The 11,984-nt window shown below is 42.5% G+C and overlaps 1 pseudogene; it reads right to left on the bottom strand.

Annotated features, from left to right (window-relative positions):
• Positions 1–10,516: 10,516 nt before the first annotated feature.
• LOC106697348 lies at positions 10,517–11,222 on the bottom strand (annotated as a pseudogene).
• Positions 11,223–11,984: the final 762 nt, after the last annotated feature.

Here is an 11,984-nt window from a genome sequence, read left to right as displayed (position 1 = left end):
CCCTGAAGGCTTCAAGCAGGCGCCCCTCTCTGTTGATCACTCAGGCTCCTGGCTCCACTGCATGTTGTACTCTCCCCTGAGCTGTGGCCAGGGTGGGGCGCCCTTCCCTACTGTGGGATCCCAGGGCTACCTAGGGAAAAGCACACAGGGGGGCTGGCTGCAGGGCGCCCTATCCTGCTCCATGATCGCGGCTGCGATCCCACGGGCAGGCGCACACAGGGGCTGGCTGCAGGCTGCCCTTTCCTGCTCCGTGATCGCGGCTGTGATTCCACGGGCAGGTGCACACAGGGGAATGCGGTTTCAGGGCAATCCGCCAGCCCCGGTCTGCCAGCGGGAGCGGTTTTGGGGCGATCGCCTGCACTCATGCCCCCAACCCACTCTCGCGGGTTGGGGGCATGACTGCGGGCAGACGCCGCAGCCACCCGCCCAGCCCCGGTCTGCCCGCGGGTTGGGGGCGTGAGTGAGGCCTATCGCCCCCTCCCCCACCCTCTCCCCGCTCTCGCGGGTTGGGGGCGTGACTGCGGGCAGCCGCCGCAGCCGCCCCGCCAGCCCGGGTCTGCCCGAGGGAATGCGGGTCCAGGGTTACCCGCCAGTCCTGGTCTGCCAGCGGGAGCAGGTCGGGGGCGATCAGGCGGGTTGGGGCATGAGTGCGGGCGATTGCAGCAGCCGCCTCCCCAGCCCTAGTCTGCCGGGGGGAGCGGGTTGGGGGCCTCTGCCTCCCCAGCCTTGGTCTGCTGGCAGCAGCGGGTCTGGGGGGCGTGACTCGGGCGGAAGCCGAAGCCGCCAGGCCAGCCCCGGTCTGCTGGTGGGAGAGCCAGTTGGGGTCTTGGCCAGTAGGGGACAGCTGCGGTCACGCCCCGCCAGCCCTGGGTTGGGTCGCCCGCCATCCAGGTCACAGATAGCAGGCCTGGATGGCGGAGGGGCAGGCAGGATGGCGCTGCCCCATCCTGCCGGCAATATGCAAATTAGCCGCCATCTTTGCTGACAGCTAATTTGCATATTGCCCGTGATTAGCCAATGGGAAGGGTAGCGGTCGTACGCCAATTACCATGTTTCTCTTTTATTAGTGTAGATTAGTGGCCCGATGCACGAATTCGTGCACATTGAAAGGAAATTAATTAGAAGAAATATTGTAATATCGCTATTTGACCTTTCTATATAATAGAAGTGTCAACTAAATTCACGATCAACAATAACAGATGGAAACACACATGTGCGATTGGCGCCAGCGAGAGCTTTATATGTATCATGCATGTTCGAATCAACTTAGCCTTTTATATATATAGAATAAGCTTGCTTAATTAGACCTGCTTTCTGATTTAGCTTAACTTTTTCCAGCCCAGTGAAGCACCCCAACTTCTCTTTCAGGTAATTGTCAGCAACACAGTAGTAAGTATCAACATGAAGCAGATTATTGTTATAGATCACGCAGGGAGAACAAAGGGTAAAATATTTAACTGCAGCAATATTTGACTATCTTCAGCACAGTGAGAAAACCTGAAGTCATTTTCAAGGTCCACCATTTCTTACTTCTTTTCAGTTGGGTCAAGTTTCTAAGCTTTCTAAATCTCTGTTTTTCAGCTAAAAAAAAAAAAAATAGGATTCCACTGAGTCTCCTGTCTACCTATTCTAGGACTTCTGTGAGGATCAAATGAGACGAGGCACAGGAAAATGCTTTACAGACATCTGGTTAAAGGGTAAAATGTTTCCACCTGGCTATAAAGCAAGTCGTGTTCCTGGGCTGAAGAAATTCCAAGGAGGCTAGTTGCTAGGGAGAGGAAGCCGGGCATTGCTATGTGACGTCATTACCCAGTGCCCACAGCCACTGTTTCCAGGCTGGGCTGGGCTGTGGGCCGCATTTTGCACCATGGGGTCTCGGCAGCGTCGGTTGGGATTTGGTGGGGTGTCGCTCTGGGGTGGTGGCGGGGCCTGTGTCTCACTTGGGGGAAGCCGAGTGTTGCTTTGTCAGTGCCACGTCCGTGGTGCCATTTCTCTGTAAATGGCCAGTGTGTGTCATGCCAGCTCCTGCATTGAGAGTCTGCCCCCCACTGGTCAGTGCACATCATAGTGACTGGTCAGACGTCACTATGCATATTAGCCTTAGCATATTAGCCTTTTCTAAATATAGGTAGATGTAGTTTCTTTTTAGTGACATCCATTTTCACTCCCTCACCCTCTTTTTTACAATCTCACTCTGTTGCCTGTTGACTTTCTCTCTTTGGTGGTGTTCTTAGTTTGATGTTTCTTTTATAGTCAACTGACTGTACTGACTATCTTTGAAATTAAGGAAAAAGTTCAAGATTGAGAGTATCTTTCAAAGAACAGAAACAGAATTTAGAATGGGGTGCCCTTAACCTCCACCTAAATGTCCCTTTCAGCAATGCAGTAATAGAGTTCTTTATACTTCAATTCCTACTTATTATAGTCTTTATGTTTCTGCCCATTCATTTCCTGCAGCTTCCGAGTTGACTTTTCAATGGACCATCTGAACAGTTTACCATACACCCCATCACCGAGCACTTTCCATATGCAGCTTCCCAAGAGGGGAATTCCTTCTTCTTGGCTACATGATCCAGGTTTATTTCTCTCTAGATAGATCTTAAAATATCTTATTTGTGGGTGTTCTAAATTTTTATTTCTTTCTTATTTTCAGGACTGTTTCTGCTACGGGTGTATTATTCATTGCCATGGTGCTTGTGACAATGAGAGAAAAGTAAAAATGCTCAGTGGATCCTTTGAGTTTACTTACGGTTTCATTCTGTGTTACTGCTGATTCCTAGTTTTTCTGGCTGATGATCAGATGGGACAGTAGTAATGCAGGAAAAAAGTAAAAGCCATGCAAAACCCACTTAACCAATTATTTCTGAAGAATATCCAAATAATATATGAAATGAACATATTAAAAGTTACATTAGAGAAGGATATGGAATGGTGTAGAAGGATATTCATGATATAATGTTAGATGAAAAATGAGGTAACAAAACAGGATGTAATGTATCTGCACAGAAAAAAAGATATCACAATTTGCATGAAAGTTATTCTAGATGGTGGAATTCCCAGTGATGTCTTTCTTTTTCTTTTCTTTTGTCTGTATTTTCTACAATTAACATGTGTTCTCTATATAACAAGGAGAAAAAATAAATGTTACTTCTCTATAAAAGGTAACCTTGGCTGATTATCACACAAATTTAATTTTCCAAACAAGAGTGCTCTAGTTGAAATGCCTACCTTAAAAGTAAACAAAAATAAACCATCTACCACTTAAACCTCTATCTTCCACCAAAGTTGCTGAAAAGCCTAGAATGAACTCATTTGAGTTTATTCATTTGTTCATATATCATTTGTTTAACAAGAATTTATTAAGCTCCTGCTCTGCATAAAGCACTGTGCTGTGCTGAACTACTGGCTTAGGTAAAGTATTATCATTGTCCTTGGGGCCTTAATGTCTGATGGTTGGGTATACATCTGACTATAATATGAGGCAAAATGAGAAAAGAACAAAAATGATATGGGGGGCAGTCTCCATTTCTGCACCTATTCACGTGCAGATCATGGGAGATATTATAAGTCAGAATTTTCATTTAAAAAATACAGTTCCTATAGTTAATTATAACATTAGTTAACACTTATAAAGCATATACTGTGCTATCAATAACCAGTTCTCAAAGTGTTCTTAGCGATCCCTGAGACTTTTTCAGGAGGCCTATAAGGTCCAAACAATATTCATAATAATACTAAGACATTATTTGCTTATTTTACTGTGTTGGCATTTGCACCAATGGTGCAAAAGCAATAGTGGGTAAAACTGTTGATGTCGTAACATGAATCAAAACAGTCACACCAAAATCTGCCACTAATGTATCGTTGTATTTATCATTGCCACGGGAAAATGGGAAAACAATGTTAGTTTCACTTAAGAATGCCTTGGTGAAGCAATAAAAATTATTTTGTTAAATCTAGATCCTTGAGTTCACACCTATTCAATAATGCACATGACAGAATTGGAAATAAATATAAAGCACTTCCGAAGCACACCAAAGCATGATCATTGTCTTGTGTGAGTGAGTGGCCACTTTTTCTCATGGAACACCATTTTTACTTAAAAGCACAACTGACAGGGAACCACATTTATTAAAAAATGGTATTTGGCAGACATTTTCTAAAAAGTGAATGAAGTGAGCTTGTCACTTCAAGGAAAAACAACTGACAATATTTGTTGCCAATGATAAAATTTGAACTTTCATGTGAAAATTAGAATTTTGGAAGATTTGTGTCTAGCTCTGTGAACTTGTCAGCTTCCCCAAAGCTAAAGACTTTCCAGGGAGATTGGAGTACTATTAACGAATGTGACTTTTTCACATTGTGTAATGAAATGTTTCCATTCAAAGTACAAGATAGACCAGTGTATTTTAATGCGAGAGTCTGAAAACTTTATTGATATCATTCCAGATGCTGCATCTCAACTAACCTAACTACTACTTGTCAGATTGGTAGAGTCAGAGAAAAATATCCACAGTTATATGAAAAGACTATTAAAATACTCATCGCTTGTCCAACTACATGTTTGTGTGAGACCAGATTTTCTTTGTAAATTTCCATCAAAACAACATACAGCAATAGGCGTTAAAGCCAGATGGGTAAAGAGATTTATGTAAATGGAAAACAATGTCACTCTTCTCACTACTTTGGGGGGGGAATATAGTTTTTCTTCACCATAAAATATATTATTTACATTAATATATCATGCAATATATAACACAGTTTATTATTGTTACTTTTAAATAAACTAATAAACAAAATTCTCAGTTTAAACTTTGAATATCATATTTATAGCTACAACCCCCACACACAAAAGCTCTTCTAAGATATTTTTAAGACAATAAAAGGGCCCTGAAACCAAAAAGTTTGGGAATTGCTACTCTAGACATTACAGGAAGCATTTAATGTTTAATCTTCACAACCATTCTTGGTACCACATAGACTCCATTATTTCTTTTTTTAATAGATATTTTATTGATTTTTTACAGAGAGGAAGGGAGAGAGATAGAGAGTTAGAAACATCGATGAGAGAGAAACATCGATCAGCTGCCTCCTGCACACGTGGAGATGCGCCCACAACCAAGGCACATGCCCTTGACTGGAATCGAACCTGGGACTCTTCAGTCCACAGGCCGACCCTCTATCCACTGAGACAAACCGGTTACGGTGACGCCATTATTTCTATTTTACAAGTGAGGAAATGAGTTTGAGAAAGCTTAATAACGTGTCCAAGATCACATAGCTAGTAAAAGAGTGTCATGAACAATTTGTTTTGAATGGGAGTGGGGAGGAAGGAGAAGAGGGTAAATGTCAGTGGCACTAATTGTAACAGTAATAATAGTAGTGACAGCAATAGGAGTAGCAGACGCCACAGCAGGAGTGGTATTAGTAAGAGCAGCAGCGATAGCAGTAATAGCTGTTGAATACTTACTACGTGCCAAGAGCTCTTCTAAGTGCTTCACATGCAAAGGCCAGAGGTCAGGCAGCTCCCCATTAGGAAGAAAGAAAGGTGAGTAATGCAGACAAGGTGAATAATCTAAAGAACGAAATTATTAATCATATTTTTAATGTTTTAGGTGTTTCTTAATTTTCTGGAAAAGGAAATAGAAGACTTTGGCTCTATTTGGGTTCAGAAATGATTAGAATCCGCTCTAAAATTCCATAATTTTTTAAAAGCCATGGCTGTTGAAATGTTGAGTTACAGCTTTGTAGCTCATGTGAATATGTATTTTTTAATAGTATTCATAAGAATATAGGATATAGTATAGCATAGCTAAATTATTCTGCAGACTGTGTGAAATATATATGCAATTATAAATTTGGGGGAAAGTTATTAATGTGGTTAAAGTGAATTTTACAGTATTTTTGTAGTTTGAGAACTTCAACTTTTTATTATGTGCTTTTAAAATCTAGCTCAAATGAATCATTCATTTCTCAGAATTACAGAAGTGCTTTCTCAGAACCACCTGTTCAGCAATGAAATATTCTGTATCGCAGGTATCTTTTCCTTCTACAACTATAACTATAAGCCCTTTGAAGGCAAAGAACAGCTTTAACTTATGTTTCATTTTCCTCACGGCACCCAGGAGTGCAAGCACCCTGATTGTTGAGTGAGTTGCTAATGGCATAGTGCACAAGTCCGCTTGGAATCAAGCCTCCATGCTCAATGCTATTCTAAGTATCCAGACAATTCTATTCCGTTTACATGGTCAATGCCATGAGATTTGCTCCTTTTGTATTTATTTACATGGTAACCTTGAACTATTTCTGCTGTCATATTTTAAAGTTGTTTAAGAGACATGTATTCTTCCCTAATTAAAGCTACAGCAGAAATGACTAAAGAGTAAATATGTGCGGTGAGCCCACGTCTGAATAGCATACAGTTTTCTTGGTACACATACTGTTTTGCAGATTCAAGTCCTTAGTTCCATCAGTGAACATGACCGAGTGTGTCCTGCGGCCTAGGATAGATCAGGTGCAGAGAGAAGGCAAAGCAGTTAGTGAGCTGGAGAGAGGGCGGGTGGGGTGCGGCTTTACAAGTTGTTTGCTTTGCTGCATCTTTGTGGGCACTGAAAGGAGTGGTAAGAACTGGAAAGTAGGAAAGTGACTGAGAGGATTGGAGTTGTGAGAAACAGGAAGACAATCCCACCTCCCCACCCCATCCTGGAGGCATTAGGTGTGGACTCGGTGTTTTATGACAGTAGGTGGAGGTAAGAGCACAGAGGGACTGAGGAATTGCTGTCCTTGGAAATCCTGCCTCGTGGCCTGATATCAGAGCATTTATCCAACTCACAGGGGCTCCAAAAGAGATTCAGTAAAAGAGGGCAATGATTTGTTATCTTCCCATTTGATAATCTGTAAAAATAAAGTCAGAGTGGATATTCTTATATTTCTGCTTGACATGGAGGCAGCTCCGACATGGAATAAACTTGATGAAAGAGAATACCTTTTAAACCATATTTACTTTTATTATCTAAGTAGTAATAGGTAGCATTTATTGACCATCTACTATGTGCCACCCTTGATGTTAAGGGCTTTTAAATATTATTATTGTTACTCTTATAAATTCCGCGCGCTAATCGATTGCGCCACTGGAGCTCCTATTATTGTCACTCTTAGTCTCACTATTGAGAGGGTTACCTTGAAAGGCAGGCAGATAGAGCAGGGGTCCGGGGGAAAACAAAGGCAGGTGGAACATAGGCAGGAGCAGACATGACAGTGTGAGCAGCCTAACCATGGGACCAACCAAGCAGAAATAACAAAATGTTTCTGGACTCAAAGCGGGAGGCATGGGAAAACAAGGGAGGGCCTGCAGTCACAAGGTGTAGGAACGCATAGAAACAGAAAGTTCAGCACAGGGACAGAGAAGGAACTCATAGAAACAGGGAAAGTTCAGGTCCCTTGCTGGGCAAGAACAACTGAGGGAATCAATCAGGTGACGACACAGGTAGACACAGAGCAGGCTTGTAGCAAATATATACCCTTGGGCTACAAGGCTTGAGAGGGGCAGCCCGTTATTGAACCCCATTCCCCGTAAGGGGAGTCTGAATCTGCTTGTAATACGTTTTCCACACTTTTGCTTAAATCTTCTGGTCCACGGAGCTCATTCTTGGGCGTCACGAGGACGTGGACCTCGGAAAACACCTTGGCTCACGTCTGTCTGGTATCTCTATGATATACAACAGCTGACATGACATTTATTAAATACCATGTGCCAGGCACTGTTCTAAGAATTTTGTATGTACGGGGGGGCCTTGACTTACGAGTTTAATTCGTTCCGGGACGGAGCTCGTAACTCAAATTACTCGTATGTCAAATCAAAAGTGAACGAGTGAGACACATGATGCTGGGCTGATGTGTGGTGTCACTGTGATGTTCGCTGCACAACTAGCGGTGGGGGTATCTGAAGCTGGCTCGTAACCCGAATTTTAGCTCGCAACTCAAAGCAAAAAATCGGCCGAGAGACGGCTCGTATCTCGAAAAACTCGTTAGTCGGGACACTCATAAGTCAAGGCCCCACTGTATTAACTCATCTAATTCTAACCGCCCTATGAGGTAAGTGCTATTATCTTTCTAATTTTATAGATGTTGAAACTAAGGCACAGAAAGGTCAAGCAACTTGCCCAAGCCACTAAGGAGCAGAGCTGAGATGCCATAGAAGTACCAAGAGCCTGCTGAATGAATTAATGCATGAAATATGCCAATTAAGTGGCTCTTCTTACCAGATACCCCGCATTTTTGTCTGCCCCATCTTCCTCCTTGCTCCCTTATTGACTTACTATAAAACAATTACTTTAAAAATATTTTTATTGATTTCAGAGAGGAAGGGAGAGGGGGTGAGAGACAGAAACATCAATGATGAGAGAGAATTATTGATTGGCTGCCTCTTGCACGCCCCCTACTGGGGATCGAGCTGGGAACCTGGGCGTGTGCCCTGACTGGAAATTGAATCCATGACCTCCTGGTTCAGAGGTCGAAGCTCAATCACTGAGCCACGCCAGCCTGCCTAAAAGAATGATTTTTTAACCTACATGGAAAACTTACACAACTATTCACCTTGCTTTTTTTGTGTTTTCTCTCATCATCATTCTTAGGCTCTTTGGTAAAGTACTTATATGTTATGAAACATAATGGAAGAAAAAATATCCTTTTCTAAATTGAATACTTCATTCATGTACTTACCTTAAACAGGTTAGTAGAAAAAAAAACACACACACACAAAACCCCACAACTCCCACAGCTTTAAAAAGTTTATAAAAGGTTCTAGAAGACAAGGGAAGGAGGAAAGGAACAAACATTGTTTTAAAACCCCTTCATTCCCAAGTAACATGCTAGATATTTAGGTGTGGTTACCCATCTATTCCTCCCAACAACCCTGGAAGGTATTGCCGATCATCCCTATTTTGTGGCTAAGCTACCTGAGATTAAGAGAATTCAGGCAGAAAGGGGTGGAGCCCAAGACGATCTCTGCCATCTACAATGCTGCCGCCTTCATCACAGATACCAGGAACCACGTCTTTGGATTATTTGATCCCAGAAAGTTTCAAACTTGAGAGTTCAAATAAGAAAGTGATGATGCTAAATAGTTTACTAAGGCTGCGTTTTACTGGAAAAAAATCAAAATCACTCTTTTATTCCAAACAGCTTCCTGAACCACACAGCTGTTTCCTCCTGAGTCCTTGGTGCCCAAATTAAGCAGCATTTGCCCAAATGCTAATCCTTAGATTATGCATCTCTTAATCAATTTGGCTGTAATTAGGTTGAGCTTACAAATTGTCATTGAAGAAATAATGATGATCTTCAAGAGGCAGAAAGGAAAGCATCAGCATCATTCGTTGCTACCCCGCATCCCCGTGACAACACGCATTGCCTGTGCTGGGTGGCACAGGAAGGGTGGCAAGGGGCATGGTTCTGATTGTATTCCTACAGGCGGGTGAGCAGTGGGCATATAGTAGCATTGTCCTGGGCATGGGTCTTGGTTTAAAGATAGCTTCTGTTCTCACGTTTGCTTCTCTGGCTTGACTCCTATTTGAGACAAAGAATCACATTGATAGCATCCTCATCTTGCTAAGATAACATTGGTTCTTTGAAAGGTTAATACACACAACTATTTTCTTAGTTAAGTGTATTTCCGTTTATATAATGTTTATCTGAGAGTTTAAGGCATTTTGTAGGTAGTGCCTCAGTCTTACATATGTGAGATAGGAGAAAGTAATTCTTGCAGCTCTGGCCAATAGTATGTGAGGCTAGTGATGAGGGACTGTATTTGTCATTCATCATTGTAACTCTAGTACCTGGCACAGGGTGCTTAGTAAATACCTATTGTTGAGTCTCTTCTTCCCACCTCAACTGAGAGTAGGAAATCAGATCTTGGATTGGCCATAGTCAAGGCCAGTTTTCTGCAGACTTATTCCTACCCTTCTGCCCTTTCTTGGTACCACTGACAGTTTAAAAAGAAACAGAGTCAACAGAATTAGTCCTTAGCTCAGTACCTACCAATTCTGTGAGCAACTGAGTTCTCATTGACTGTATTCTCTGACATTTGTGACTTTCTTTTTAAGTTAACTGTCTAACTCTGTAATCACTGTCTGCAGTTTTTAGTCTGTATGTCCGATAATGCCCAGCCTTCCAGGACTGTCTATGCTTACTGCTCAGCTTTGCTTTATTATCACTTGTGCCCCAGTGTGTCAGGGAGTTGGAAACATTTTTTTCCTCAGTGATCTTATGGATGTGGATACTGAAGCCCAGAAAGACTGAGCAAGATGCAGGTGATCTCCTGCTCACAGAATTGCTATGGGGTGTCCTCTTCCACCATCTCAGGATAATTCACTCAAATAACAGGCATTGTATGCCTCCTTTATCAGGTATTGTTCCAGGTGCAAAGGATATAGAAACGTATATTTAAAAAAACCCAACCCTATCTTCAAGGAACTCACAGTCAGGAGGAACATAAGCCTGCAACACAACTAATGGCAATTTAGTGTAAGTGCCAATAAGAACTCTGTGAAGGGAGTGACTTATTCAGCCTGAAGGATACAGGAAAAGTTACACAGCGGAGGTGCCACTTGAGGAATAAGCAGGAGTTACTATTCCACTGAGGCATCCCCTTGGTGTAAGGGTGGACATCACTGTGGCATTCTGGCCCAGCCCCATCCGAGGCAGAGTGATTGATCTTTTTTCCCCCCACATAAAAATTTAGTTTATTAATCCTCTCATGAAAAATCTGCACAATCACCACAGATAAAGTCACTGAAGAATCTTTACTCCTTCTGTTGTTCAATCTCCAGCTCACTTTTTGGCCAGCACCAACACTGGCCTTTGCAGTCCCCCTGACTTTCTTCATTCTGTTCTTGTGTTCCTTCCTCTGTTTTCTTGAGGTCTTCTTCTTCTCATATAGGCCATGTCTTGCAAATCTATTTTTGGGTTCATTCTTCTTTGCATAATCCAAGGAATCATAAATCATGCCAAAGGCAGTGGTCTTGCCACCACCACAGTGGGTTCTGAATCCAAACACAAAGGTGACATCAGGTGTGGTCTTATACATTTTGGCTAGTTTTTCCCCAAATTTCTGTCTTGGGTACTGTTGCCTTCCCAGGGTGAAGGACATCAATGACCATTTGCTTCCGCTGAAGTAGCCTGTTGGTCATGAACTTCCTGGTCTGGATAGTTACCATGTCATTCATGATGAAGGTTGATGTTCAAGCAGCCAGGGAGGAAAAGAGTGAGTGATCTTTTTTATTTTGGTGTCTTGTAGGCCACTTTGATGAAGTGGTTTAGAACTAAGAAATGAGAGCAGTATCTAATAGACACTTTTAAAAATATATGTTTTTATTGATTTTAGAGAGAGAGGAAGGGAGAGAGAAAGAAATATAGATGATTGGCTGCCTCCTGCACGCCCCCTATTGGGGATGAAGCTTGCAACTCGGGCATGTGCCCTGACCAGGAATCGAACCAGTGACCTTTTGGTGCATGGGATTATGTTCTACCAACTGAGTCACACTGGCCAAAGCTAATAGACATTTTTGTTACCCAGCCTATATTTAACAATCTCCCTGTTGAAGACCATCCTTCTACTCTCTCAGTCCGTACATCTCCAGATGCAGGCATGTGGCTTAAGCTTGGCTAATCAATGCCACTGGCCTCAGTGATAGCTGAAGAATGAGCACGTGGCCCAATCAGAGGCAATGAGATGGAAGAGAATTTTCCCTGAAACTTCTGGGAAAGAAACTCATTTTTTCTGCTGTACTTTATTCACAAGGAAATGTAAGGTCTGGGTTGCCTACACTGTATTATTAGGGGCACTGGAAACCAACACGGAAGAGGCGATGCTAAGAGAGATGGAAAGTCTGTTCTGATGACATTATTTGGTTCCATATTAAACTGTGCCAGAAGCTAGAACAATTCTTGGCTTTTTCTACTGTGAGAGCTGATGAAGCATCTTTTTG

The sequence above is a fragment of the Myotis lucifugus genome, unplaced genomic scaffold (assembly GCF_000147115.1).
Source record: "Myotis lucifugus unplaced genomic scaffold, Myoluc2.0 scaffold_63, whole genome shotgun sequence".
In the NCBI taxonomy this organism is placed as follows: Eukaryota; Metazoa; Chordata; class Mammalia; order Chiroptera; family Vespertilionidae; genus Myotis; species Myotis lucifugus.
Note: the sequence above shows the minus strand (reverse complement) of the source record. Positions and strands in the feature narration are given on the sequence as shown.